This window comes from Lepus europaeus, chromosome 15 (genome assembly GCF_033115175.1).
Source record: "Lepus europaeus isolate LE1 chromosome 15, mLepTim1.pri, whole genome shotgun sequence".
NCBI lineage: Eukaryota > Metazoa > Chordata > Mammalia > Lagomorpha > Leporidae > Lepus > Lepus europaeus.
Genome location: NC_084841.1, coordinates 89,857,214 through 89,885,031, shown reverse-complemented (window position 1 = coordinate 89,885,031; position 27,818 = coordinate 89,857,214).

Here is a 27,818-nt window from a genome sequence, read left to right as displayed (position 1 = left end):
AAGATGCCCATCCGGCATTTAAGACCTGGGGAGGAAAGAGATTCTAATTCCCAGAAGTCACTGTAATGTTTGAGAATCAAGTTTTTAGGGAACATTGTACCAGTTCTTCTGTTTCACCACTTGAGATACCAGGCTCATCTTCCTTTTTAAAGAAATTTATTTATTTGTTTATTAAAAGACAGTGTTACAGAGATAGAGAGGGGGGAGAGAGAGCGCTTTCATCTGCAGGTTCACTTTCCAAATGGCCACGACAGCCAGGGCTGGGCCAGGGTGAAGCCAGGAGCCTGGAGCTCCATCCGGGTCTCCCAGGTGGGTGGCAGAGGCCCAAACACTGGGCCATCCCGTGCTACTTTCCCAGACGCATTAGCAGGGAGCTGGATCAGAGGTGGAGCTGGTGTCGGGGGCAGCAGCCTGTCCTGCTACAGCACCGCACCGGGCCTCCTCAGCGGGTCATGAGGGCTGGTGAGACAATGACCCTTGAGGATCACAGGTTCTCGTGCGCACATGTCCCCTCTCTGGTCCGTTTCAGGATGAGGCTGGTGGTTTGGGAAATGGGTTTATTTTTTGTTTTTGGGGATATTTAATAAATGAACAGTGTCCTGACTGGTAAAAGTGGCAGTGTACTATCTAAACTGACCCTAGCTACACTTTCCTCCACTGAAGATCTACCACAAAGTGGGAAGAGAAATGGTTAGATAACGGGCGTGCTCTCCGTGAGTTATCTCAGGAGTGGGAGGGCTCACGCAGCGAGATCAACTCCTGCTGTTGAATTCGTGTGTAGCTACAGTGGAAAGCAGGAGGGGTAAGAAATGAGAGCTACCGCGTTCAGAATGCGAGCCGGCACTAAGGCCCTAACCACTGCAGCCCAGCTTGCTGGCAACACTGCACACAGCAGCCCTCCTCTGAGACATTTCACATGTGCCCGAGGCCTGGGACTGAGCTCTCGAGAGGTCATCTGTCACCCCTCACTCTCCCCCTACTCGTCCCACTCTCAGCTGCCTCGTGTTGGATGCCCTTCCAGTCACCTCTAACGATGGCGGAAACCACTGGCTTCCCAATCAAAGGACTCTTGCACACAGAAATTCTGTGTCCATTCAGTTTGCAAATTCCTGGTAGCTGGAGGCAAATCTCAGGGCCCTGGGAGGTCCATTTGGGAACTGAAGATGTCAGCGTGTGTGATGCCCTCGTGCTTATACAGGGTGATATGGGGAAAAAGAAAGGAAAGGGGCCCGGGTAAAGCCACTGCCTGCAGTGCCGGCATCCCATATGGGCGCTGGTTCAAGTCCCGGCTGTTCCACTTCTGGTCCTGCTCTCTACTATGGCTTGGGAAAGCAGTGGAAGATGGCCAAGTCCTTGGGCCCCTGCACCTGCGTGGGAGACCCAGAAGAAGCTCCTGGCTCCTGGCTTCGGATTGGTGCAGCTCTGGCCATTGCATCAATTGGGGAGTGAACCATCAGATGGAAGACCTCTCTCTCTCTCTCTCTCTCTGCCTCTGCCTCTCTATAACTTCAAATAAATAAATCTTTAAAAAAAAAGAAAAGAAAGGAAAGGAAAGGGGGGAAGGAAGGGCCAGGAGCCTGGGAGTGAGCACTTATCGCTCGGTTAGCAGGTGCCTCCGTAAATCCATCCTTTGAGGGGAGTCCTGAACCAGGATGCGGGAGCTGGGAGCAGGGAGAACCGGAAGCACACACGACCATCCAAGGTGGGCTTTCAGAGGGAAAGCCCAGTGTCCCCAGTTTCAGCAGTGAGGGCTCTGAACATGTGGACACACTGGCTGCTGGACTGAGTGAGGCCTGGTCCAGTGGGCTTAGCTGAACGTCTCTCTCTTCTGGTGAAAGACAGCAATTGGGAGAAAACGCGTGGCTGAGATAATTGGGTTATCCTCAATCTGTGAGCGCAAACCAAGACTCTCTCAAAAACTGCCTGCAGAGAATTCATGCCCTTGCTCCTTGCAATGCTGCAGTGGATGAGCCCGGCCAACGTGGAGAATTGAAAAGGAGAGAACAATGAGAGGAGGCAGACGCCCAAGGATTCTGGACTGAGAACAGAGGCAGTGGGACAATTGACAGCCATGGAGTGGGGGTGTACGGGCGGGCGGGCAGAGTTCCAGAGACATTCCCAGTTGATCATTTGCAAACAGGTTTATTCAGCATTTACTTTGTCCTAAATGGTGAAAATCTAAAAATGCGTACTCATAGGCAAAAAGCTAAGAGCACCTCATTGATTTCCAGTGAATGTGCAAATGTGTAAAAAACAGTTTTGTGGGTCCATGTGAGGCTGCTTCATAAAGTTCTTGAGAAAACAGAATTAAAAGCTCAGTTTCTGATGTGCAAAGAACTTTTCTAATCCTTGCGTCGCTTTTTGAAAATATGCATTTTCTGTGACCTTCCGGAAGACCTCCTGCAGAGGCACGGAGGCATCGAAAACCGGCACAACCTTTTCAGGCTTTGAGCTGTTTTTTAGGGAATCTTCTAGTAGAAATCCCCCAGAAATTCAAGGGACTGTTTCCTTCCACTTTCTTTTCCGTCTGTGTCTCAAGAACAGGAGGCCTTTGTTGCAGGCGAGCCACGCTGAGCACTTATGTGGGGAGGACCCTGTGTGACTTAAGATGAAATAAACACCCTCTTGGGCTCACGGGCTGCTCCTCCGCCAAACAGTGAGAAGGAAGCGGAGTCCCCTTTGAGCGGTCATGGACTCAATAGGTTATTAATACTGTTAGACGCAATTTCAGCTTTCTGTGAGCACTGAGCCACAATTATTGAATAGCCTTAACTTCAGGGTCCCCCCCCCCCCCCCACTGAGCTCCCAAGTTTAAAGCAAAGCCGGGGAAAAGGTCTACCCATATTGGAAGCACTGAAGGGCCACAGGAAATGAGTCATCTAGATAATTTATGGTCTTTCCCAGAACTCGCCATGCACGAACACAGTAATCCTTTGTTATTCGGTCGGCTCCGTGACCAAGGTCCAGAACCTCGCTGGGCCATAATTAAAATAGGGGATTTCTGTAGACTCGGATTCTGCCTCACAAGCCCAGATGGTTTTACCTTCTTGCAATAGATTCCGTTAAGACTATTGATGCTATTCTGCTTTCCTGGGATGTGGTCCCAGCAAGCCAGTCTCCGGCAGAAGACACGCTGTAAGTGAGTAAAATAAAACTCCTGGTTTCCAGGCAGGAGACAAAGAGGAGCCATAAGAGCGGGAAGAGTCAGCAAAACACACCCACGGACTCGGAGGACAGCGTGGAGGTGTTAGGAGAGAGAGCGAATTTGGGTTCCAGCTGCGGGTTTTTGTTCTAAGATTCAAAGCTGCTGGGTCAATGTGGGAAAACTGCAAATTAGGTGTGATTGTACAAATCCAGCATGTTTTGGATGCTCTTTTATAGGGAGCCAAAAGCTTAATCTTCAATTCATCTCCAGAGGAAAACACGTTGGGCAATCTTAAAGATCCAAGAGGTCTTGGGTTTTCCACAGATTTGTAAAATGGCACTTTCTAAATGTATGTCTAGATATGGTACTCAATTACCTAAACAGTCCCCTCGGGTGAGATGTGATTTAACTGATCGTGTGTTAAGGGCGTCGTCCAGGCCCCGGGCAAAGATATTCTTCTTACAACACATATCTTTAACACCCTGGAAAGCTGGGCAAGGCCTGATCGTCTGTCTGCCACATTATTTATCACATAGATGTAGCCCGTTGATCATTCCCGACACCACACTGGGGAAAAGGATTGCTAAATTAACCCATCCACTCCCTCCTGAGCAGCCATGAGCCTCCATTCTTGGAGGAGTATTTACTGAGCCCAACACTGGCCTCCCGGCATGAAGAGCCCTTCCTGGACATCGTGAGGCCGGTGCAGCTAGTCCTGGCCACGCCAGCTCCCTCGCCTGCCCCCTAGAGATGTGGAACAAAGTCAGCATGTGAGCCCACGCATGCATACACCATACCTTCTCCCCATGTTACATGAGGCTAGCTCCCTGTTTCTCATTAGAATGCTGTGTGCACCTTCCTCAAGGTGAGGTATTAGCCATACAGAGCTAGACTATTTTCTTCCAGGTCTAGATGATCAATCCCAGGTTTCATTTAGAAAAGGTGGTGATCAGTTATGGACCTGGGCACCTGGTAATAAGGAAGTTCCTAGCAATGGGAAGGTCCCTAGCTAGTGCACTCTGCTGCACATATTCAGTTCCCAGATTATAGCCCGTGTTGCATTGGTAGCCAGGACCCCTGGGCTATCCTGCCTGCTATCCATTCCCTGGCAGTGCATCCCATACATCCAGCTAGGAACCATCCCGCCACTCAGGACTTAGCCTCATTGGTGACTTTCTTATTACCAGGTACCCAAGTAATCCATGGCTGTGATGCCTCTGACCTACAGTCAGTAGGGCCTTTACTTGTTGCTGGGTGTGGGTGATAATGGCCTGGGCATAACAAATCTACTTGTAAGAGACTTGGGTAGATCCTGAGACATTGTCTACTGCAGTGGATGGCAACCACATCATAGCCTGTGCAGGAAATAACTGGGGTTTTGTAAGGGAGAGTCTGTGTATTCTGAACTTGATGTGCGGCACGATTGGGGAATAGTAAGGTGTGTGGACGTCCCATAAAGGGCCGTGTGTCTAGAAGAAATCAGTGCCATCATGATGCTGTACCTTCCTTCTTCATCTCTCAGGGGCTTATGGGCTTGCTTCTAGGGAAGATTCTCCAGAATGGAATGGTTTTAAGGCACACATATGTGCTCCGTGTGCTGCTATCCCCGTCTATTTAGGAAGATTTCTAATCCATGTAGAACTGACCCTCGAGTTGTTTTCAGGTAGAAAAGAGTTAGTAATTAGCCAGATTTAATAATTATAAAACAATTTGACTTGATAATGTAGGTCCTAATCCTAATACAATGTTTGTCGATTTAACTATCAGTAATTAGGTCTTTACTTAAGAGTGAGGTGAAGTAGAGGAAGCAGAGCTCCTGTTTTCTCAGGGTCCCTTATGAGTGATGCATCTGACACACAGTACCTTACCCCAACTTCCCGACAAGTGCTGTTCCTACCTACACTTGCTAAGAAGGGTTTTATGAAGACTCAAATACACTGATAACTGCACTGAGGTCACACGGCTAGTCATCAGCAGAGCCACAATCGGAACTCCGGATGGCAGCAGAATCCAGGCTCCTTTCAAAACCTTAAGCCGACACCTTATTATCCAAGTTGAGATGATAGTGCACAAAGGAAGAATAATTAACCCAAAGCTGAAAACCTAGGAGAGGCGTGGGGGAATGACCTTGTAAGGTCCACATTTATTCTATTCCTTCCTGGCAGCTCAAATAACCACAAGATCCCTGGTGATCCTAGGCATTTGAAGATGAATACGAAAGCACTCACGTCGAGGAACTCACTGATCAACTAACCATTCCAACATGTGCGTGGCAGCCTCCTCTCAACTGCGTGCCTGGGAAAGGGGGATATAAAGGGAAGACGCACTCTCGTTCCTTTTATTAGAGTGGAAACATGAAAGAGGAGGCTAAGCAGTAACACACACGCACATTCATTTGCAATTACTCCTCTTCTGATTCAGTCTAGAGGCACGGGTCACATGATAAACTAGCAGTCTGAGCACTTCAAGACATAATAGCTTCCTCTCTGTGCACAGATCAGAGTCACAGAATCACTCGCCCGAGTCGTATGCTCTTAGATGTCTCCACAGTTGGCTTTTGGCGCTAACCTGTGTCGGTTTTTCAGCCTTTTAAGTGATCTTCAAACACTTGTCTTCAAAACCTCATGCTTCTGTTGGCTAAATCTTCCACATGGTTTTTTCTTAGTAACTCTTTGCTCTTCCCTGTGTTACACAGCTCTACCTTCTAAATGGCAACTCTAAATATACTGGTTGGGAGTCTCCTTCAAGACAACAGGTGCATCAGGTGTTTGGGGTCAGAATCAATTGCCAAGTTGGTTGTGTACCCACATGAGCCTCAGAAGGCCAGGTACTGAATGGACCTTCTGAGCCGTGGGACTAAGACACCATTTCACCTATCTCTAGGCATCAATTAAAAGCATTTTTTAAAAAGATTTATTTATTTGAAAGGCAGAGTTACAGAGAGGCAGAGAGAGAGACAGAGACAGAGACAGAGAGAGAGATCTTCCATCCGCTGATTCACTCCCCAGATGGCTGCAATGGCCGGAACTGCGCCGATCCAAAGCCAGGAGCCAGGAGCTTCCTCTGGGTCTTCCCATGCTGGTGCAGAGACCCAAGGACTTGGGCCATCTTCCACTGCTTTCCCAGGCCATAGCAGAGAGCTGGATCAGAAGTGGAGCAGCCAGGACTCGAACCAAACACCCATATGGGATGCCAGCACTGCAGGCAGCAGCTTTAACCCACTGCGCCACAGTGCAGGCCCCAATTAATAGCATTTAAGAAAAAATCATTAAAAATATCTGTTCCTGGTTCTATATTGATTTTTTGATTAACAAACAATGAATGCCCTCTCAGGGACAGTTAGTATGGATAAACATCAAGTATAAACCAAGAGATCCTGGGACATCCAATGTAGTGAGTTGCAGACATTAGCACACGCCAAACGGTGACAAGGGAACATGAAAGGTGCACATGGACTGCAAGGGCTTGTGGCGACCTAAACAAGGATCAAGAATAAGCCAGGGGCCGGCGCCACGGCTCACTAGGCTAATCCTCCACCTGCAGTGCCGGCACTCCGGGTTCTAGTCCCAGTTGCCCCTCTTCCAGTCCAGCTCTCTGCTGTGGCCTGGGAGTCCAGTGGAGGATGGCCCAAGTCCTTGGGCCCTGCACCCGCATGGGAGACCAGGAGGAAGTACCTGATTCCTGGCTTAGGATCGGCACAGCACGCCGGCTGTAGTGGCCATTTGGGGGGTGAACCAACGGAAAAAGGAAGACCTTTCTCTCTGTCTCTCTCACTATCTAACTCTGCCTGTCCAAAAAAAAAAAAAAGAGTAAGCCAGGTGAAGACAGTGACAAAGAGGAGAAGCAAGGTCACCGCACGGAGAGCATGTGTGGAGGATGGAGCAGAAGGGAACACGGGCCCCTCAGCCCAGTCAAGCTGGGCAAAGTGGACTCAGGTCCAAAGGGCCTGAGTGATGGGGTGACACTGGGCAGGTGGGTGCAGGTGGGGCTCCCAGAGTTGAGAAATGAAATGAAGGAGTCTGAACTCTGTCCCCCGGACAGGGAAGGGCTAGGGCTGGTCAGTAACAGGGTCCACACCGGAACTCTGGGGGAGGCAAAAATTACCTGGTGAGGTTTTAGATACTTTGTTAGTCCTGATTTCCAGAGAGTGCAAACAGGAAGCCTGGATGGAGACTTCAGAATCTACATTTCTAAGGAGCTCCTGGGGGTGCTGGTCCAGAGCCCATCCTTCGAGTAGCACTATCGTGTACAGTCTACTCTGGTACTCCACAGAACAGGTGGAGAACACAGCAGTTAGGAGACAATTTCTCACTCATGAGGACGGCACTGCGGCACAGTGGGTTAAGTCATCGTCTGCAGCACAGGCATCACATATGGGTGCTGGTTCTAGTCCCGGGTGCTCCACTTCCAATCCAGATCCCTGATAATGTGCCTAGGAAAGCAGTGTAGGATGACCCAAGTCCTTGGGTACCTGTAACCACATGGGAGACCTAGAAGAAACTCCTGGCTTCTGGCTCCAGCCTGGCTCAGCTCTGGTGATTGCTGCCATTTGGGGAGTGAACCAGCAGATGAAATCAATCAATCTCTCTCTCTCTGTAACTCTGACTTTCAAGTGAATAAATGCATCTTTTAAAAAAGTTTCTCATTCATTCAGTCAACAAAAGTTTATTTTGGAACAGTGTATGCCAAATACAACTGTAAACACTGGTGATGGAGAAGTGAACAAAATATAATCTCTTTTCTCATAGGGTTTACATTATAATCAAGGAAACAGACAAAAGACGTATTACACAGACCATATTGGCCAGTGTGATGTTCTAGGAAGCAAACTAAAATGGCATGAGGGGAAGAGAATGGTGTTGGCGTGGAGAGATGAAGGGCCCCGTGGAAATGGGTGCTTGTGTAGAGTCTGAGGGAAGGGGGGAAGCCGGCCATGCACTGACCCGGCAGAAGCTCTTCAAGGAGAGGGTTACCTGGTGCAGACTGTTGGTTGGAAGCACGCTTACTGCTCTTTGGACGAACAGCAGCAGTGGCCATGGGAGAAAGGGCAAGAGGAGGACAGCAACCAGGTGTGGGAGGGAAGAGACCATGGTAAGGGTCATCCCCTTCGGGTGCGCTTAGAGGAGACGGAAGGGAGGCAGGTGCAGAGCGGGGGAGCCTTACTGTTTGAGCAGCGGGGAGACTCGTTGAAGAGGCTTCGGACTAGGAAGAGGGAGGAAACAGCGGGGATGTTGGGCACACTGAGGGTGCTGTGACGGTGGGGAGTGACACCATGACACCCGGGGATGTTGGGCACGCTGAGGGTGCTGTGACGGCGGGGAGTGACACCATGACACCCAGGGATGTTGGGCACAGACTGAGGGTGCTGTGACGGTGGGGGGTGACACCATGACACCCGGGGATGTTGGGCACAGACTGAGGGTGCTGTGACGGTGGGGGGTGACACCATGACACCCGGGGATGTTGGGCACGCTGAGGGTGCTGTGACGGCGGAGGGTGACACCGTGACACCTGCTTAGAGGTGCAGGTGAAGAGAAAGATGGCCGATGGGTCTAGCGTTTTGCGAAACTGGTGATGCAGCATAAAACTGAGAAGAAACAACCATCTGTTATCTGAGCTAACCCACCATCAAATATGCCTTAATTCATGAGACGTGGGTATTATAAATACTTCTGTAGACAACGGTGTCCTTCAGTGACCCCCAACTTCTAATTCACTAAGTGCTAAAATTAAAGTTTTGTCCTAAATGACAGATCATCCAAAATTAGCTTATTATTGGATATCACTGAGACACATTCTTATTGACAGTTGAGTGTGGGGTCTCTGTGCTAATCTCATCCATCAAGAAAATAAAAAAATTCAGGCTGGGCTGGCATTGTGGTGCAGTGAGTTAAACCACCTGTGGGATGCCCGCATCCAGTACCAGAGCGCAAATCTGAATCCCAGCTCCTCTGCTTCTGATCCAGCTTCCTGCTGTGGTACCCTGGGAGGCAGCCATGGCGGCTCCCAGGCTCAATCCCCTGCCCCCCAGAAGGGAGACCTGAATGGAATTTGGGCTGTCCAGCCTTGGCTGTGGCGGCATTGGGGGTGTGACCCAGCAGACGAAAGCTCTCTTTCTCTCTGTCTCTCCCTCTGTGTGTGTCTCTCTCCATCTGCCTTTCAAGAAGTCAGCTACGTGAAAACGAAAAGACTCTGTGTCCTCACTGTCTTCCTGCGGTGCTGATGCAGCCACTTCCAAAAGCAGAATTCTCAGCCAGCTGCTACACATCTTCCAATCAGCAAGAAGCTACCTGGTGTGCCTTACGAGAAAGCAGCTCCCAGCTCCAAAAGAGAAGCCGACCGTGATCCTAGCCGCAGTGCAGAGCTGGTGCTGAGGGGCAGGGCAGTGGTGGCCGGGAGATCAGGCTGTGGTATCTGAAACTGTGGCTCCCCTTCTGCCAGTGCAGAAGCCCCAGTGGCTTCTCTGTATCTCTGTTTTCTCAACAATGGTAGCGACGTGGTGACAAATGACACTGTGCAAGCCTTAACCACAGAGCAAATGCCTAGTTTAAGGCAGCATGCACTTTGGCTGGTATTATTCTTGTGATTTTGATTAACGAAGGACTGGAAAAATTGATGGACAAAGTGAACCGGAATCCAAAGCAAAGAAATCTGGTAGTTTGTCATGAAGGTAATTGGCAGATGTAATATCAAAATACTGAAGACATACCTTCAAAACTTAGTTAACGCTTGTAGAACATTGAATAATATGATCAATGAATATTGACTGTATTGGAAAATGGACATTTGATGTAATGCTAAGTCAATTTAAAAATGCAATTTAGTGTATAATTAATGAATATTTGCAATAGAAATTTTGAATAACTTTACAGTAAATACACTGAAAGAGCAGTAATATCTCATAAACCCAGAGAAGATGATCAAAGTTATATTAGGCTTCTTAGGAAACAAATTGGCATAAGCAATAATATGATTTTAAAATAATACAGCATTATTATGAAATTAATTATGGTAATTATTGTATCATTGTTAAGAAATTTGAGATCATATCCAATATGTTCCCATAGTGGCTGGTCCAGCTGGCAACCTGTTGATTTCAGATCATACGAATCTTTTGGCTTTTATTCTTGTAAATTAGAACCTCCCAGCGCAGACTCACAGGCTGTTTGGAACGGTACTCAGTGTTTGATGGCTTTCTCAGATAACTCAGGCTATTGAGCTGAAACAAGAGCAGCCCAGAGGACAGCCCACTGCCAGAGTGATGAGGAAGGGGCTGTGAGGACCCCCACGCTACGGAGAGCTCAGTGGAGCTCACCCCCACCCCCCACCCCGGGCGTGTACCGAAGGATTCGTTTGGAAAATCAGCCTCTCTGACAGCCACGCAGGTAGGAGGATCCTGAAGTCACAGAAGACTTTTAAATATCAGAAGCAAGACGAGGCCAAGCACAGAAATAAAAGGCCAAGTTGTAGGAGCGAAGGAGCGGGTTGCTAAAGCAGAGCATCCCTTGGAGCACAAGGAACACACAGACAACCGTGACCCTATAACAACAGGAAGTGGAGGATAAGAGGTCAGATTGGGTGGCCTGAAGCCAGCAGCACGATACAAAGTCAGAGTTCCTCTCCTTATCCTAGGAACTGAGTTTGTTTTAGGCCCAGAGCTGTAGGAGAGGCAGGGCTCCCAGGAGGAAGGATCGTGGCAAATATCTAAAGCAGAGTGTCCCAGCCCTCCCCACAGGAGGCCGTGTGCCCACGACACCGTGTGCTGCAGAAAGGAAGCTGCTCAGCTATGTTGAGGTCTGTGGCACGCAGGGTCCAAACTGGCATACATACCAGAGCACAAAGATGGCAAGAGACCGTGTGTGTGTAGCTGCCCCCTGAGGTGGCCGTACCCCGTACTGGAGGCCTGGATCCAGTCCCACCTCCGCTTCTCATCCCACTTCCTGCCAGTGTGCATTCTGCACGCCGTGGAAGATGGCCCACGTGCTTGGGTCCCTGCCACCCACATGGAAGACCTGTGTGGAGTTCCTGGCTCCTGGCTGCAGCCTGGCCCAGCCCCAGCTGTTGTGGGCATTCGGGGAGTGAACCACTGAATGGAAGATCTATCTTGTGAGTGTTCTCTCTCTCTCTCTCTCTCTCTCTCTCTCTCCATTACTCTGCCTTTTAATACAAATAAAAATAAGTAAATTAGCTTAGAAAAAATAAGGTGCCAAGCCATTCACACTGAATCTGGAAAAGGCAATCTTGGCTAGAACAGGCTCAACAAGTGAGTAGGTTTATACTCCATACCCAGAGGTCTCGCCAGCTCGACTCTCCAGGTGCTCCCGGAGCGTTTAACCTGCTGACGTGACAGCCCACCTATCTTCCCATCACACCAAAGAAGTCCTTTTAAAGTAGCAAGGAGGAAATGTGCATACCTCCCCAGGGGGGTCTCTGTTCCTGCCACGTGGCCCCAGAAGTTGCCACCCTGGTAAACCAACCGAGTGCCCTGACGTCGGTGCCCCTGAGGGACCGGTGTGGCGATGACCCACTAGGATGAGCGAGGCACCATCCTCCCAGGACACAGGGAGCTTTACGCTGATGACTGTTACGTGATACTCGGTCCCCACTGGACCATGCACAGATTGGTGTCAGGGACATCAGCAGGGGCGCCCCAGCCCTCTCGGACTTCACGCTGTGCTCAGATACCACTTCCCGCAGGGTCTGGGGAGTGCAGGGAGGAGCCGCACTGCGCTGCTGCAGTTCAAAGGAGCCACAGCGCTGCTCCGCACGCAAGAGGAAGTCACTGCATGGAAGGCGCTCACTGCAGACAATCTACCACATACCGGCTTCAGGCCCCCTGGCACCAACGTCAACTGGGACCCTGCGTCCAGCAGACCTTGAACTACTCAAGTGCTTCCTTCCCTAGGGTGCAGGGACATGAGCTGACTGGCACAGGCACCGTTGGAGAAGAATGGGGATTGCGACTCCATGTATCACCAGCATGTGGCAGCTCCTTCCTCCTGGGCACAAGGTTGGTTCCTTCTGGGACTGCGAAAGGGCTTGACTACCAGGAGTGCAATTCCCTGGGCTCCGATGGGACTGACCACAAAACTCACCTAACAGTACAACCGGAACTCACGTTCTTTCCCATTTCAAAGGCAGGGCCTGGGTCACCTTCTGATGCCATGAAGCAAAGAGGGAGGGGAGGCTGCCCTTCTGAGCACGCATGCCCTGCGGTGTCACAGGGGAACTCTAAGCTTGGAAGGAATGAGTGCAAGCCTCCTGGGTCTTTCCCTACGTGGCCTTGTATTTCTGCCTTAGGGCTTTAGTTGTGTTTTTGTCACATAAACCTTCTCATGGTGCTTGACTTCTTTTTTCTGATTTTATTTATAAACATTTTTTGATCTGGTAGAGGAAGGAGAATCAGGATTCATTTTCTGCTTTCATAATTATGAGTGAAAGCTTGATTTGTTAATTGAAGGCTGGGGCTGGTGAGGGGAGCCCATGGGAAGAAGAGGGCGGGTGACAAAATCTCAAAGACTTTTTAAATGGCACTCTTAGCTCTCTGGTGAGCTGGTGAGTGTGTGCATGGGGAGTGCGAGAATCGTGGTTAGGATTTTCTTAAAGAAAAACTTGTTGAGAAAATAATACTTACACTCTAACAATTATTTTTGGAGGAATAAATATATATAATGTTTCTAAACTCGTTTATCATCATTTATAAATTTTCTCTCCTTTTTTATCCATTAAGAGCTTTACAGAATCCAACTTTTAGCAGTTATCCTGAGCTACCATGGACTATAAAGAAATGTTTCTTATGCCAGTACCTACCTAACGGCTAAGACAAAGACCAATTTCTGGTCACACTGAAGACATAGAATGGTGTTTACTCTGTCCATAGCCTGCCTGCCTGCCTGCTTGCTCGCTTTCTTGCTTCCTCTCTTTCTTTCGCTAAAATGCCTTGTTGGTCTCTGAACAGGTCATTGCTGTCTTGACTGTGGAAGTCATCCTTTACAAGGTGACGTTTGGGGCCTGCACACTGCTGTAGTGGGTAAAGCTGCTGCCTGAAGTGCCAGCATCCCATATGGGTGCTAGTTCAAGTCCCGGCTGCTCCACTTCCAATCTAGCTCTCTACTATGGCCTGGGGAAGCAGTAGAAGGTGGCCCAAGTTCTTGGGCCCCTGCACCTGCATGGGAGACCTGGAAGAAGCTCCTGGCTCCTGGCTTCAGATTGGCACAACTCCACCTGTTGCAGCCAATTGGGGAATGAACCATCCGATGGAAGACCTCTCTCTCTCTCTCTCTGCCTCTCCTTCTCTCTCTGTGTAACTCTGACTCTCACACGAGCATTTTGTGAGCCAGGATTTCTGGATTTCCTGCATACCACAAACAGCCATCCTAAGCCTGCCAGTGCACCCTTGCCATGCGGACAATGAGAAATTCCCCTCGACAGCCCAAGTCCCAATTCTAAATAGAATCCCAAATAAAAATAAGCAAATATGGGCCGGCACTGTGGCATAGCAGGTAAAGCTGCCACCTGCAGTGCCGGCATCCCATATGGGCACCGGTTCGAGACCCAACTGCTCCACACCCGATCCAGCTCTCTGCTATGGCCTGGGAGAGCAATGGAAGATGGTCCAAGTCCTTGGGCCCCTGTATCCACGTGGAAGACCTGGAAGAAGCTCCTGGCACCTGGCTTCAGATCAGCACAGCTCTAGCCATTGCTGCCATTTGGGCAGTGAACCAGTGGATGGAGGGCCTTCCTCTCTCTCTCTCTCTTTCTCTCTCTCTCACACACACTCTCTCTCTCTCACACACACACCACACACACACATACACTCTCACTCTCTCTCTCTCTTTGCCTCTGCCTCTCTGTAACTCTGCCTTTCAAAATAAATAAATACATCTTTAATAAAAATAACCAAATATGGGCTGATAAATGGTTAATGAAATATGAAAATACACTTAATGCTCCTTGTAATAAAAGAAATGGAAATTAAAATTATACCAGGCCACTGTTGTTGACTATCAGATAGTCAAAAATTAATAATACCCAATGAACAGTATAGAAAAACCTATAGAGAAATAGGCATGCTAATATATTATCAATGGGGCATAAACTGGGCACTCTGACATCTAATTATTTTCTACGAAAATTTCATTGGATATCATGGCTCTGTTACATAGTCCCTCTTCTAAGAATGACAGTGATACTAGTTTATAGTTCCTCTCTGTAGGCAAGTCTTTCATTAAAATGTTCCTATCACCTTAGCAGTATAGATTATTTGATTGCTCAATCCAAATAAAATTTAGGAAGCATTTAGAATATCATGTTCAACATAATCTCTTCCTATGCAATCCTTCACAACACACGTCTTACTTTTTTCTTTCCATCCACACTCACTTCCAGATATGGCCCCTTCCTTTGCCGACAGATGTCTGCATCCAATCCTCCAGGAAAATGATCAGCTATCATAGAAATAAATCAGTATGTTGATGTACTTACTAATTACCTGCCCAAGAAATTCAGTAAGTATTTCTCATACATGCCAACATTTCAAAGTTGAGTGTGTTCACATACAAAATCCACATTTCAGGCCATTCGTAAACATTAGCAACTGAATCTATATTTCTGCAAAGTATCAATATATGAGCTGGTGAGCAGTCATTTGAGAAAGTCAAAGCAAACAGACTTAAGAAATACAGAATCTGGCTACATAGCCATGTTCCCAGCAGTAAGTAAATCTATCCTTGTCCAAGAAGGGGAGAATGGATTCTGATGAGTCATTAGTAGTCATCATCACAGCATTATATATATATATTTATATAAGTATATATTATGTATATATGCATATATGCATAGATGTATATAATCACACACACATACATACACACACACACACACACACATATATATATATACAATGCACGAAACACTCAGGCTGGTTAAAGATAATTTTCTGTCCCATTACAGGAAATGTGCTCAATAAGGAAAACTCAATGATCCTGTAGAAACTTGATGAGGAAGACAGCTATCCACTATTAAAATATCCAACTCTTTGGACCCAATACCACCTGAAGGTCCAGGGTGGCTGTCAGCATGTGATGCACCATCAGATTCCTAGGGTGTTTTAGTCCGGGTGTCTCCACTTTGGCACTGTGGACATCGGAGCTGGTCCATCCTTTGTTGTGCAGGGCCCCTGTGTATTGCAGGGTGTTCATGCATCCCAGACCTCTACCCACCAAACCCCAGCAGCACCTCCTCACCCTCACCCTGCACCGAGGCAACAGAAAATGTCTCCAGACGTTACAGGACATTCCCCCAGGGGAAAAACCTGTCACCAGGTGAGAACCACTCGTTCAACTATAAATCAAACCTGCAGGAAACATGTCAGGTTTGATTAAACGTGCTTTCCAATTGACCGCTCTTTACGGATGTGTGGTTAACCTTGTATTTAATACTGAAGAAGTTCCAACACAACGACTACCTTTCGCAAATGATGTCTGTGATCATCAGTTGTCGCTTCCCTGGTTTGCAGACTGGCTTGTGCTGCTCAGAGGTTTAGATCACGGCGTGTGACTCGTGCTCCACACCATGTTTTAGATCACGAGGTTGAGTGAAAAAGCAACTTGAAAACGGCTCTGTGGTGGCAAAAATAAGACGTCTGTGTAGGAATGTAAATTACGTGGGATCTCAGGGCTGTAAGGGTCGGCGGGCTGCTTGGGGAGCCGGCTTGACTGCCTGTCTGCTGGGCTTTGGCTCAGCATGAACGTGTCAGGGGCAGAATGTGTCTAATCGTGCCCAAGTCGTTCTTCATCTCTGAGAAGATCAAAAACTCACCGAAGAAAGAAGACTAAGAAAATCTTTCTCCACTTAATCTTTCTGTCTTTGGATTGAAACAAGGATTTGATTGTCAAAGCACGAAGCCAGACGCACTTCCTCCTTCCAAGGAGCTGGTGGAGGCTGGGGTCTGCGGAGGGATGGGGAACAGACAGAGGCTTTAGCAGACATTAGGCTGCCTCCCTTCCAACTCTGCTGCAGGAATTGCCCCCTGGGGCTGAGCAGTGTTCATCTTGGCTTTATTCCCTTGGATTCAGCCTGACGGTGGTGCCCCATGCCTACCCCATCAGATGTCCTACAGCCACTGCCTCTGGTCCCTCATGAGTCAGCTGCTCTCTCTCCTGAACCCTGCCTGGCAACAGCAGCTGATTGGGCCTCTGCCTGGCAACAGCAGCTGATTGGGCTGGCAGTGGGCAGACACAAGACCCAGGAACATCCAATTTCCACCAGTGCCTTACAACACTGGCCCTAAAAGATGAGCTAGATCAAACCTATTTCCTCCTGAGGATGTAGTTCAGGAAATGCACAGTGGAAACTGAAGGTGATGAACTGCCCAGAGAAATGGGCAGGGCCTTGAAAGAGACTCAGAGCTCCAAGGCATTTTATCAGACTAAAATGATGATTGAAGAAAAAAAACTAGGGTGGACGTTGTGGTACATAGGTTAAGAGGCTGGCTGGCTTTGTTGGCATCTCATATTAGACCATCAATTAGAGTCCCAGCTACTCTGCTTCTGATCCAGCTCCCCGCTAATGCACCTGGGAAGGCATCAGATGATGGCCCAAGTGCTTGGGTACCTGCCATCCATGTGGGAGACCTGGAAGGAGTTATTGGTTTCTGGCTCCAAGCCTGGCCCAGCCCAAGCCATTGTGGCCTTTTGGGGAGTGAACCAGCAGATGGAAGATTGCTCTCCCTCTCTCTCTTTCTCTGTCACTCTATATTTCAAATAAGTAAATAAATCTTAAAAATGGCAAATATCTATGAATACACCAAAACAGATACACTGTGAACAGAGTAAAAGTGTCATGACACAGCAGGTTAAGCCAACTGCCTGAAATGCCAGCATCCCATATCCCAGTTCAAGTCTCTGCAGCTCCACTCTCAATCCAGCTCCCTGCCAATGTGCCTGGGAAAGCAGCAGAAGATGGCACAAGTACTTGGGACCCTGCCACCCCCATGGGAGACCTAGAAGAAGCTCCTGGCTCCTGGCTTCAGCCTGACCCAGCCCCAATTGTTGCAGCCATTTGGGGAGGAAATCAGTAGATGGGAGATTTCTCTCTCATCTATACCTATATCTATATCTATATCTATTTATCTACCTATATATATCTATATATATATACCTATATATCTACCTATATATATATATCTATATATATATATCAATATATAGATATCTATCTATCTATATATATATAGATATATACCTATATATCTATATATCTACCTATAGGTAGATGGATAGATATCTTTCTCTCTAACTCTGACTTTCAAATAAACATGTGTGTTACTTGCTCTGCCTGTGAGATATGAATCTCCATGAAAGAACTATTTCAGTCACTCAGTGCAGCCCAATGCACAGGAGTCTTCCAAGACATATGAGCATGTTTCTCAAAGTGGGTGGAAAATGGAGTTAAAAGATACTTTGAAGGGGCCTACACTGTGGCGTAGTGGATAAAGCTGCTGCCTGCAGTGCTGGCATCCCATATGGGTACCGGTTTGAGTCCCGGCTGCCTCACTTCTGATCCAGCTCTCTGCTATGGCTTGGGAAAGCAGTGGAAAATGGCCCAAATCCTTGGGCACCTGCACCCGCATGGGAGACCTGGAAGAAGCTCCAGGATCCTGACTTCTGATCAGCACAGCTCCAGCCATGGTGGCCATTTGAGGAGAGAACCAGCAGATGGATGACACCTCTCTCTCTCTCTTTCTCTCTCTCTCTCTGCTTCTGCTTCTCTGTAACTCTGCCTTTCAAATAAATAAATATTTTAAAAACTGATTCCTTGCTACAAAAGGAAACTGAAACCCATACACACATTAAACGTATAACACATAGTACATACATGCACATATTCATTTTCACAGTGCATGTGTCCATGAACTTCTTGAGGACCCCTTCCATTTGCATCTCAAACCCACCTCGGGTCACTGGTGCTCAAGGGAATAAAAAGTCATTGTTTCTTAAAAATATTCATGAATGGACTTTGGTTCATTCTCTCACGTGGGCACCCTGGCCCAGGGAGAACTCAGAAAGGATAGCTCAGGAGACAAAGGAAAAAGTGGGGAGAGCAATGGGGAGTCCCTCCTCTGACCTGCTCCTCCCTCCCAGCTCCCGGCAGGACAGGAAAGAGGGACCCCTGCCAATTCACCACCTTTGCCAGGGCTCGTCCACAGGCACAGAGAGCGGCACACACAGAAAATGAGTTCATCCCATACCCTATGAATTGGTTGAAATCTAACCCAAGGAAACAAGACATTTTTGGAGAGTGAACATAATTTCAAAATTCGTAGTCATTTCCCGAAAGTACTGTCTAACGCAACTGGCTTATCGCCTCCCTTCTAATGCACATATGTGATTTCCTGCTTACGGCATTTCCCCAAGGGATGAAGGGGAAAAAAATTACAACGAGGCAAGTTTTATACGAGGGATTATCTATGGTTCCTGAATAAGAAGGCTTCTCCTTCTCTAAGCACACCTGTGGCTCCTAATAACCGATTTACGCAATTTTCCTCTCAATGCGAATCGAAATTGGCAATACATGCTGCAAACATCTCAAAAAGTGAATTTTTAATCTTGTGTTTCTGGTTCATGAAACTGGGTCCCAGTTCACCAGCACAGGGGTGGGTGGGTACGTGAGGAGCACTTAGGAATAAGGAGCCAAAGAAACACAAAGTCCGTTGAAAAGAAAAAGAAATCTGTATGTCTGGCTCTCTCTATGAATTATGACCATTGAAAGGGGGGAAGAAATGCTGAATGTTTGCCAAGGAGACTGGCGTGCAGAGGGACAGCTGGAGTTTTCTGTTCGGGCTCACAATGCACTGCTTGTTCCATCATTGAAGAACGGAGTCGCTTAGCCCACAGCTCACACGTCGCTCCAGACGCTGGCACATCGCTACCTCGGGGAGCATTTGCTTCAAAGGAACCCACTAGATGTTTCAGGAAGGTCACCGAGGATGTTCTGGGCACAGACGCACTGACCTTCCTGAGAGAGATTTGTAGCCCTTGTGGAGCGGGGACCCTGGCTCGGGACATGCCTGCCCTGTGTGGTGACTTTTCTACAGGCTGGATTGTTCCAACTGCCAACCCCACTTCTTCAATTCCCTTGGGGGCTCAGGAAATTCTAACTCAATAAAATAAAGCCCCATTGTGTTTTTCTTTGGTTGAGATGCAAATAACATTTTTAACAAGAATGTGAACCAACACATAAACATGGCACAGAACTGGAACTTTCAGTGGGACTTGAAAAGTTAAGTGTTTGAAACAACAAAGTACAAATGAGTGAGGAAGAATTGGGAAAGAACCATAACCACATTGAACATCCCGATCCCAGGGACAGGGACTCGTGCTCAGAGGGGATCGGTTGGCTCCACAGCCCTGGGAATGGCATGAACCAGGGAGGCCTCTCCAACAGGGCCAAACACTGACACATGGGCACAGCCACTTCTCCCTACCCACCACTCCCACAAACAAACAAGGGACTTCTGAAAGGCTGATTGGGCAAACCAGTATCAGTGAGCTGTGGCTGGTCGTTCGTTTCCTAAGCTTCCTCAATTAGCTGAAGAGTCAGACTTCCTCTTGTTGGTTGAGCCTATCAAGAGCATAAATATTTAAACATTTAATATGCGTGCAGGAACTTTCGAAAGTTCAGAGGAATTGCAGACTACAACATACGTTTATTTTGGTGCAAAAAAAAAAAAACTTCTGAAATCCATCCATGGTGTTTCTTAATAATAAGCATTTCCACGAACTTTTTGATGATGTCATTCATGCATGAATTTCAAAATTTCTTTGCACCAAAATAAACGTTCCATTCTCCACGGCCTTTCTGAAGCCCCTCACACTTGCTTGGCCTTAGAAAGTTTAAACAGGTACTCGTGATGCCTGTAGAGGGAAGAATATTTGCTAAGTGCACAACTTGGTACAGAAAGCAACCTCAAGCAAAGCAGAGCAGCTTCGAGGGCTCGCAGTGAGCGCCTTCCAGAGGCCGTTCCCCTTGGAGGATGCACGGTTGATGTGTGATGAAGCCTTGCACACCTTAGTGCTTGTGCCTCCTCACACCCTAGCCAGCACTGACACCGCACTGATGGCCCAGGAGTTGCTTAAGTTCAAGGACAACCCAACCAGAGCACCTGAAAGTGAGCCACTTGCCATCAGATGACCCTCCATGCAACTTAGATCTTGAACATCTGTGGTGAGACTTAAACAGGAAGAAATAACTATGTTAGATGGTGTTTTCTAAGAAGGTCCTAGGTACCAGTGGGATTTCCTCTCATGGGGTAAATATTTGAGGTAGTACTCAAGATACCACTTGGGATGTCTGTGTCCCCTGTCAGAGAGCCTGGGTTCCAGCTCTGGCTCTGGTTCTGACTACCAACATGTATCTTGGAAGGCAGCAGATGGGTGCTTGTCCTTGGGTCCCTACCACCTTTGTGGCAGAACTGGATGGAGTTTCCAGGCCCTGGTTTTGAACCGACCCAGTCCCAGAGGTGGTGGATATTTGGTAAGAGAACCAGCAGATGGAATATTTTGCCTCTCTGTCTGCTTTTCAAATAAATACAAATTAATTTTAAAAATTCATGTCATTTAAAATATCTGTGGGCAGGTACACTGGAAAAAAAGGAATTTATTCTCAGGTTTTTATTAGATTGTTGAATGTGCATGTTAATGATCCAAGCTCAGAAGGAAAGTAAGAGGATTCCACATTGTGCCTTACGCCCTGGTTCCCGAGATCAAAGATTCCTGTTCCAGAAAGCAGCTCCTCGCTTTCACCATGATCTGAACCCTTTCTTGCCTCACTGTTTAATGCTTTTGTCACTGAGCTTTTGTCTTTATTCACATTTTACTCTATTATATATGCGAGGAGACAGATAATGTCTGATATTTTTAGTCAAATCCTACAAAAAAAGGTACTACCTAATAGTTGGATGAAGAACTACAGCTACTACTATTATAATCATGCTTATTATGATAAAATATACATAATATGCAATTTGCTATCTTGAACTTTTTAAAGCATAGTTTTGAGTGTATTCACATTATTGTACAAGTCTTCACCTCTTACCATCTTAAACAACTGACGTGATACACTAAGCAGCTCCCTGTGTCCCTGTCCATTTTATAACACCAAGAAGAGACATTCTCTTCTCCTTCCTTTCTCCACACCGAACTTTATTTCTTCTTTCAAACCTTCCACCTTCCCTCTCTTCTACCTCCTAGCCTCTGTCTTTCCTTCCTCTCTGCCTTCATTCTTCCCTTTCTCAACTATTTGTCAATCACCTATTCTGTGCCACGTTCTATTCTAGGCACTGGGAAAGCAACAGTGCAGAAGTTGACAGAAGTTCTTGCCTTACAGTGTTTGTATTCTTGTCGGAAGAAGACCATCACCAAAGAAAGAACAGTTGCAGTACGTTGTAGGTGCTGTGAAGAAAAATACAGTAGGGTGTGCCTGGGTGAAAGAAAAATAAGGACAGGGCAGGATTACTGACAAAGTGAGATCTGAACCATGCTCTAAAGGGCAGAGGCCATCTAAAGGCCATCAGCCTTGCAGATATGTACAGGAAGAAACTTCCTAGCACTGGGAACAGTGAGTACGAGACCATGGTGCAGAAGGTGCGTGCTGTGTCCAGGGAACAGCAAGGAGACGTAGTGGCAGCCTCCCTATGGATTGTCACCACTGTAGACACCTGGAGTAAGTGAATCAAGTAGTGTTTGTCCTTCCGTGCCTGGCTTATTTCACACAGCATAATGTCATTAAGGTTCATCCATGTCATAGCACATACCAAAAATTCCCTTTTAAGGGGCTCACGTTGGGGTGCAGTGGGTTAAGACACCATCTGCAATGTCGGCATCCCCCTATGAGCACCAGTTTGGGTCCCAGCTGCTCCATTTCCAATCCTGCTCCCTGTCAATGCACCTGAGAAAGCAGCAGAGGATGGCCCAAGTACTTGGGCTCCAGCCTCAATGGACTTCTAGGCTCCTGGATTTAGCCTGGCCCAGGTTGGGAAGCAAACCAGTCAATGAAGATCTCTTGTTCTCTCTGCCTCTCCTTCTCTCTCCATGACTCTGCCATTCAAACAATAAATAAATCTTTTTAAACCCCTTTGAAAGTGAAACAATATTCCATTGTACGTATGCACCAGTTTTTGCTTTTCCATTCATCTTTGATGGCCCCGTGGTTTGCTGTTACTCTTTGGGGGTTGTGCATAATGCTGCTACGTAAATAGCAAGCATCTCCTTGAGACTCTGATCTCAACTCTTTTGGATGTTTACCGAAATCCTGAACATGCAGTCAAATGATAATTCTATTTTTAGAATTATTGGCACTACCATACTCTTTCCAGAACTGCTACGTCCTTTTACATTTCCACCAATACTCTCAGGGGTTCCACTTTCTTCTGGGTTTTTGATAGTAGCCATCCTTATAGGTATGGAGTGATATCACATTGTGGTTGTTATTTATATTTCTTAATAATTAGTGTGCTTATTAGCCACTTATATGTATTGATCGCAGGAATACTTATTGAAGTCCTTTGCCAATATTTTACTCTGGTTCGTGTATGGTCTTGGTGTTGTTGATTTGTCTGAGTTCTCTGTATATTCTTGATATTATCAGTTTTATGTTTTAAATAATCTCTCCTACTTTCTAGGTTGCCTTTCCCTCTGTGGATTGTGTCCTATGATGCACAGAAGTTTTACATTTTTTTAAAAAAGATTTATTTATTTATTTATTTATTTGAAAAGCAGAGTTACAAAGATAGAGAGGGAGAGGGAGAGATGAAGAGAGAGATCTTGTATCCACCAGTTCACTCTCCAAATGGCAGGGATGTCTGGGGTTGGGCCAGGCCAAAGCCCAGAGCCAGGAGATCCATCCAGATCTCCAATGTCTATGGCAGGAGCCCAAGTAATGGGACCACCCTCTGCTGCTTTCCCAGGAGTGTTAGCAGGGAGCTGGATGGAAAGTGGAGCAGCCGGGTCTTGAACTGGTACTCATATGGGATACCAGCCTTGCAGGTGGATGCGTAACCCACAGTGTCACAGTGCAGCCCCCAAAGTCTTATAGTTTGCTTGTCCATTTTCACTTGTGTTCCCTGCAGCCACAGTTCTGCGGCTCAGATCTGTACATTCCACTATACTGATCAGCATTCTATATCCATTATTCCACTACTGAATTTAGTGCTGCTCTCTGGCAGTACTTGCTGCCAGTGTGTCAGATGTGTGGAGCTGGTGGTGAGATGATGACTTTATCCTTTTAAAGGGTCAGTTGGGTTGAAGAAAATAGAGATTCAGGTACATTGAGAGCAACATTTTTTTTTCTTTGGCCTGGTCAAATTTATGCTACCCATTTTTTCTTCCAGTTGAAAGACAAAAGGGATTTTTTTATTACCATATATTTTAGCTCTCCCAGTCATAATAAAAAAGGAGAAAATGATGCTTTTAACATATAATCAGAAATCTATGCATTTAAAACTAATAAAGAAAATCAAGAGATACTGTTCCACTGGGTAACTACTATTAATACAATCTGTCTTTCTCCAAATACCAAGTCTGCTGGTCTACACTGAGACTGCACAGGCGTTTCTTTGTAAATTAGAGGTCCTGAATGCTGAGAAGCTAACTCAGTGGGGGAAGAGATTAAAAGAGGCTTTTATGTTAAGACAGTTGCTGCTCAACCTTTGTGCAAGATTTATGACCCTGCAAGGATCACACTTTCCCGGTAGAAAATGGGGTTACAAACCATCAATATCAATATCGGTATCAATATTAATATCAGTATCAATATCAGTGTCAATAAATGCATGATAGAGATCAACAGGCATTTGCTGTTCTTTTCTAATCACTATCATCAGTCTCCTTTTGCTTTTTTTCCCTCCAGTTTTTATTTTTCCTATGGCACTTATTAATATAACAGAGCTATCATGTGGGCCATTTTGTTGTTCTCAGTTCCAAGCTATATTGAAGCATCAAAAAGGGTTTTATTTTCCTTTTTTCTATAATAATCCAAAAACTCTTAGAGTGGAAAAATGCAGGTCCACAACTCTCTATACTATTATTTCTCTTTCTCATAGCAGATGGAGCTTTTTGGGTCAAAACTGAATTTTTTCTCTGTAGAACATCTCAAGGCTGGGTCTGACTTTGCTGCCTTTTGTCATTTTCGATTTACTGGGAGAAAGTGTGCACCTGTTGGCCAAGAATAATGTCTTGTTCTCATGTATAGGAGCATGAGATTTAGAAGGGCTTGAGTAATCTCTCAGTGACCATCTGTAACCTCTTACAAATAAGCATCCAGTCTGATGGCGCTTGGTGTTTCTTTTTAAAATATCTGGCCATCCATGGAAAGGAAGTCAGAGTCATCAGTTTCAAAGGAATCTTTCTTTACTATCTTCACTTTAATATTGACACTACTTTATGTGCTCCCAGATTGGAAGGAGAATAAATGTTTCGTTATGATGAGGAAATGCATAAATAAAATGGAAAGTATAAATAAAATGGAAGTAAATGAGAAATATAAATAAAAGAAATGAGCAGGGATGCAGAGTTGTTAGAAGGGGGAAGCAGAGAACAAAAAGCAATTAAAAAAAAAAAAAGAACATTTTGATCTGCCCTTCTGCTCGTTTCCCGAGCTTTGGGTTTCATGCTGCAGGGATTGTTCAAACGACCTTGAGTTTCAGGTGGGAGAAATTAGAAGAGCTGACTCATTGGGGAACTGGAGCTCAAGGAGGCTTTGAAAGGACCTTATGTAGCTTAGCGGCACAACTTGTAAGGAAAGAAACCACATTGTGAACGGGTGTTCCCAAGTTATTGTTGATAGTTAATAGTAAACTGGGACAAATAACCAAGTCAACGCTATCAACTCAGAAATAGTAATCAAAATCCTAATACCGAAGTAACTCAAAATTTAATGAAGCTCCGTCCTCGTATGGAGGACGTCCTGTTGTCCTTGCAGTGTGTGTGAATCGCGCTCTGTTGCTCTGTGCAAAGAACCTCGGAGATGGAGGTGGTTTATTGAAGAACAGAAGAATGAAAACAGATGTGAGGCTTTAGTAAACAGTGGAAAACAATCTGTAGTTGGATGGATGGATGGATGGACGGCCACCAGAGCTGCCACACTTCTGATGACACTGAGCGAGCATGCATTGTGTTTTGCCCAATGTAGCCCTAATTATTCCTGTTATCTCAAGGTTATCATGACTATCACCTCCCTTTACTCCAAAACGGCCCCAGTCGGGACATTAAACGAGGTGATCACCCCTCAAATAAGCCACACGACTGAAAGGAAACTTCACCGTCCAGGAGTGGAGAGGACAAGACGTTCTGACGGCTCCTTCCAACATGCACGCTTCAATTTCAAAGTTCAGGGACATCCATCACCTATGTGCCCTCTATAACCAAGCTTTAGTGCCCACTCCAGTTGCCTGTCAATGATCCTGAGAATGCAATTTGATTACACATTCAGCTGGCCCCACCCACGGCTAGGCACACCCGAGAGCCAGTTCCCATGGCAGCATCTTCTGAGCCCTTCACTGAGACACATAGACCTGGTGTAGTTTATGAACAACCTCACCCTCATCCTCCCCTTTGTTAGGAGAAATCTGAACTCCTGGAAGAGGGTGTTGTGTGTTAACTGTTCACATGCACCAACCACCACCAACAACACCAACACGAAGGGACAGTTTTACACTGGTGTGCAAGGACTTGAAAAGCCTGCTGCATGTTTTGATAAACATGAGCTAAAATGAACGTTCCAATATTTCTTCATGGTCATGTGCTTGGGGAGAGAGAAGGTTCTTGCTGGACAAGACATGACATGTAGTGGTGTCACTTGTGGGGAAACCCGATCGTCACAGAACACATGTGGATAGATGTGTCTGTCATTTCCCGGGAACCCAGATACATTCTGGGGGGTAAATGGGAAGGGGTGAACCATCCAAGGAGGGTGTGTCTTCTCTGTGGCTCCCTCATCTTTTTTCTCCGATGATTTTATTTTTAATTTTTTAGAAGGAAGTGAAAAATTAGGTAGTGAAAAATTTTTGCTCATACACAAATGGCACTTTTCTAAACAAGCAGCGATCCTTGCATTACATAATAACCATCCTCATCAAGTACATATAGGAAGATCAGCAAGAGTGGGAGCCGGACAGGGGGACTTCAAAATGTTCACACAAAGCAGAATTAAAAGTTTGTTTGCCTTAGTGCAAAAAAAAAAAAAAAAATCTATGCATTCAGGTATGTCTGTGATGACTTGCATGAGAGAAAATCATTTTGTTGATTTTTGTACCTTTTGTCTGCAGGAAATACCAAGTAGATATTTAAAATGACCACATTGTACTATAAAAGGATGTGTTTTTCACTAAAATAATAATACAATGTTTAAAAACCTTTCAAAGTGATATGCTTATAATAAATAATTGACTTTTTCAGAAAACAAATATTAGTACTGTTATTAATGGTACTACTATTTAAGTAGAAGGTAAAAAAAAAAGGGAGCTATTTGTTATGAAAATATTTTAGTAAGCTCAGACTTGGTTTTCTGAAAACACCATTACTCTCATGTCTGGCTTGTTTATCTTATCTGATTCTTTTTCCAAGTAGGAATTTGTCACCAGCCGAAGTCCCTGAGGTCTTGTCTTTCTGGAAGGCTACTTTGATAACAGTCAAACGAAGCTTTCCTACCCATGTCTGCGAGTGATTTAAGCCAAAGAACGAACACTCTTGATGATCACAAAAGGAACTGGGATAAGCTGAATTACATTCCTTTTCAACTTATGTTTTTTGTCCAGTGGTTTCCAGGGAATTTTCCTAAGATACACAATGAAAAGAACCAAACAGGATGCCTTACGTATTTGTGCATAACATCAGCATTGTATTTGCAATTAAATTCCATAAAGCATGAAACTTTCTTTCTGCCTAAAAAGATATGTTTGCTGTACTTAAGTTTGGTTTTACCCCCAATATCATATCTTACCCATATTTGTATCCACCTCATCATTTACTTAAAAGTATTTATTGAGCATAACTAGGTCTCATAAACTGAGCACTGAGGATACATACATGCATACGTACATACATACATACATGCAATAGGCTCAGACAGTCTTGGAGAGATTTTTCCCGGTAGAAATGATTCTGGTCTTCGACTTCCTTTCATTCTTTTTTGTTTGGCTCCATTGGAGAGAAGACTCGAAGCACAGAGCTCTTAAGCGTCCCCACATTTTAACTCTCTGGCTTATCAGCAACTTTAGAAGTGGGAGAAAACTGGATGGACGGAGAAAAGGAACCAGGGTGGGGGCGGGAGCCTGGGAGGACTGCAACACCACTGTCTGACCTTGGTTCCTGTCCCTTCCACTCCCTGGCCACAGACGCACCCACGCTTCCTTTAGCACATCCAGCACCCTTGCTCTAATTACTCCCTTGCATGATTCTTTTTCCTAATAGTTTAATGGTTCAATTACTTTAGAAAAGATCTCCCTTGAGAATTTAAATTAAAGGCTCATGAGCTATTCTGCAAGGTGTGTTTATTAGAATTTTTAACCTCTTTTCACGAATAAAATGAAACCCCAGTGTCAGATCATCATCTCTATTGCTTATAAGAAGAACGAGGAAGATCTGATGCCTAATTCTTATGAAAACATAATACCACT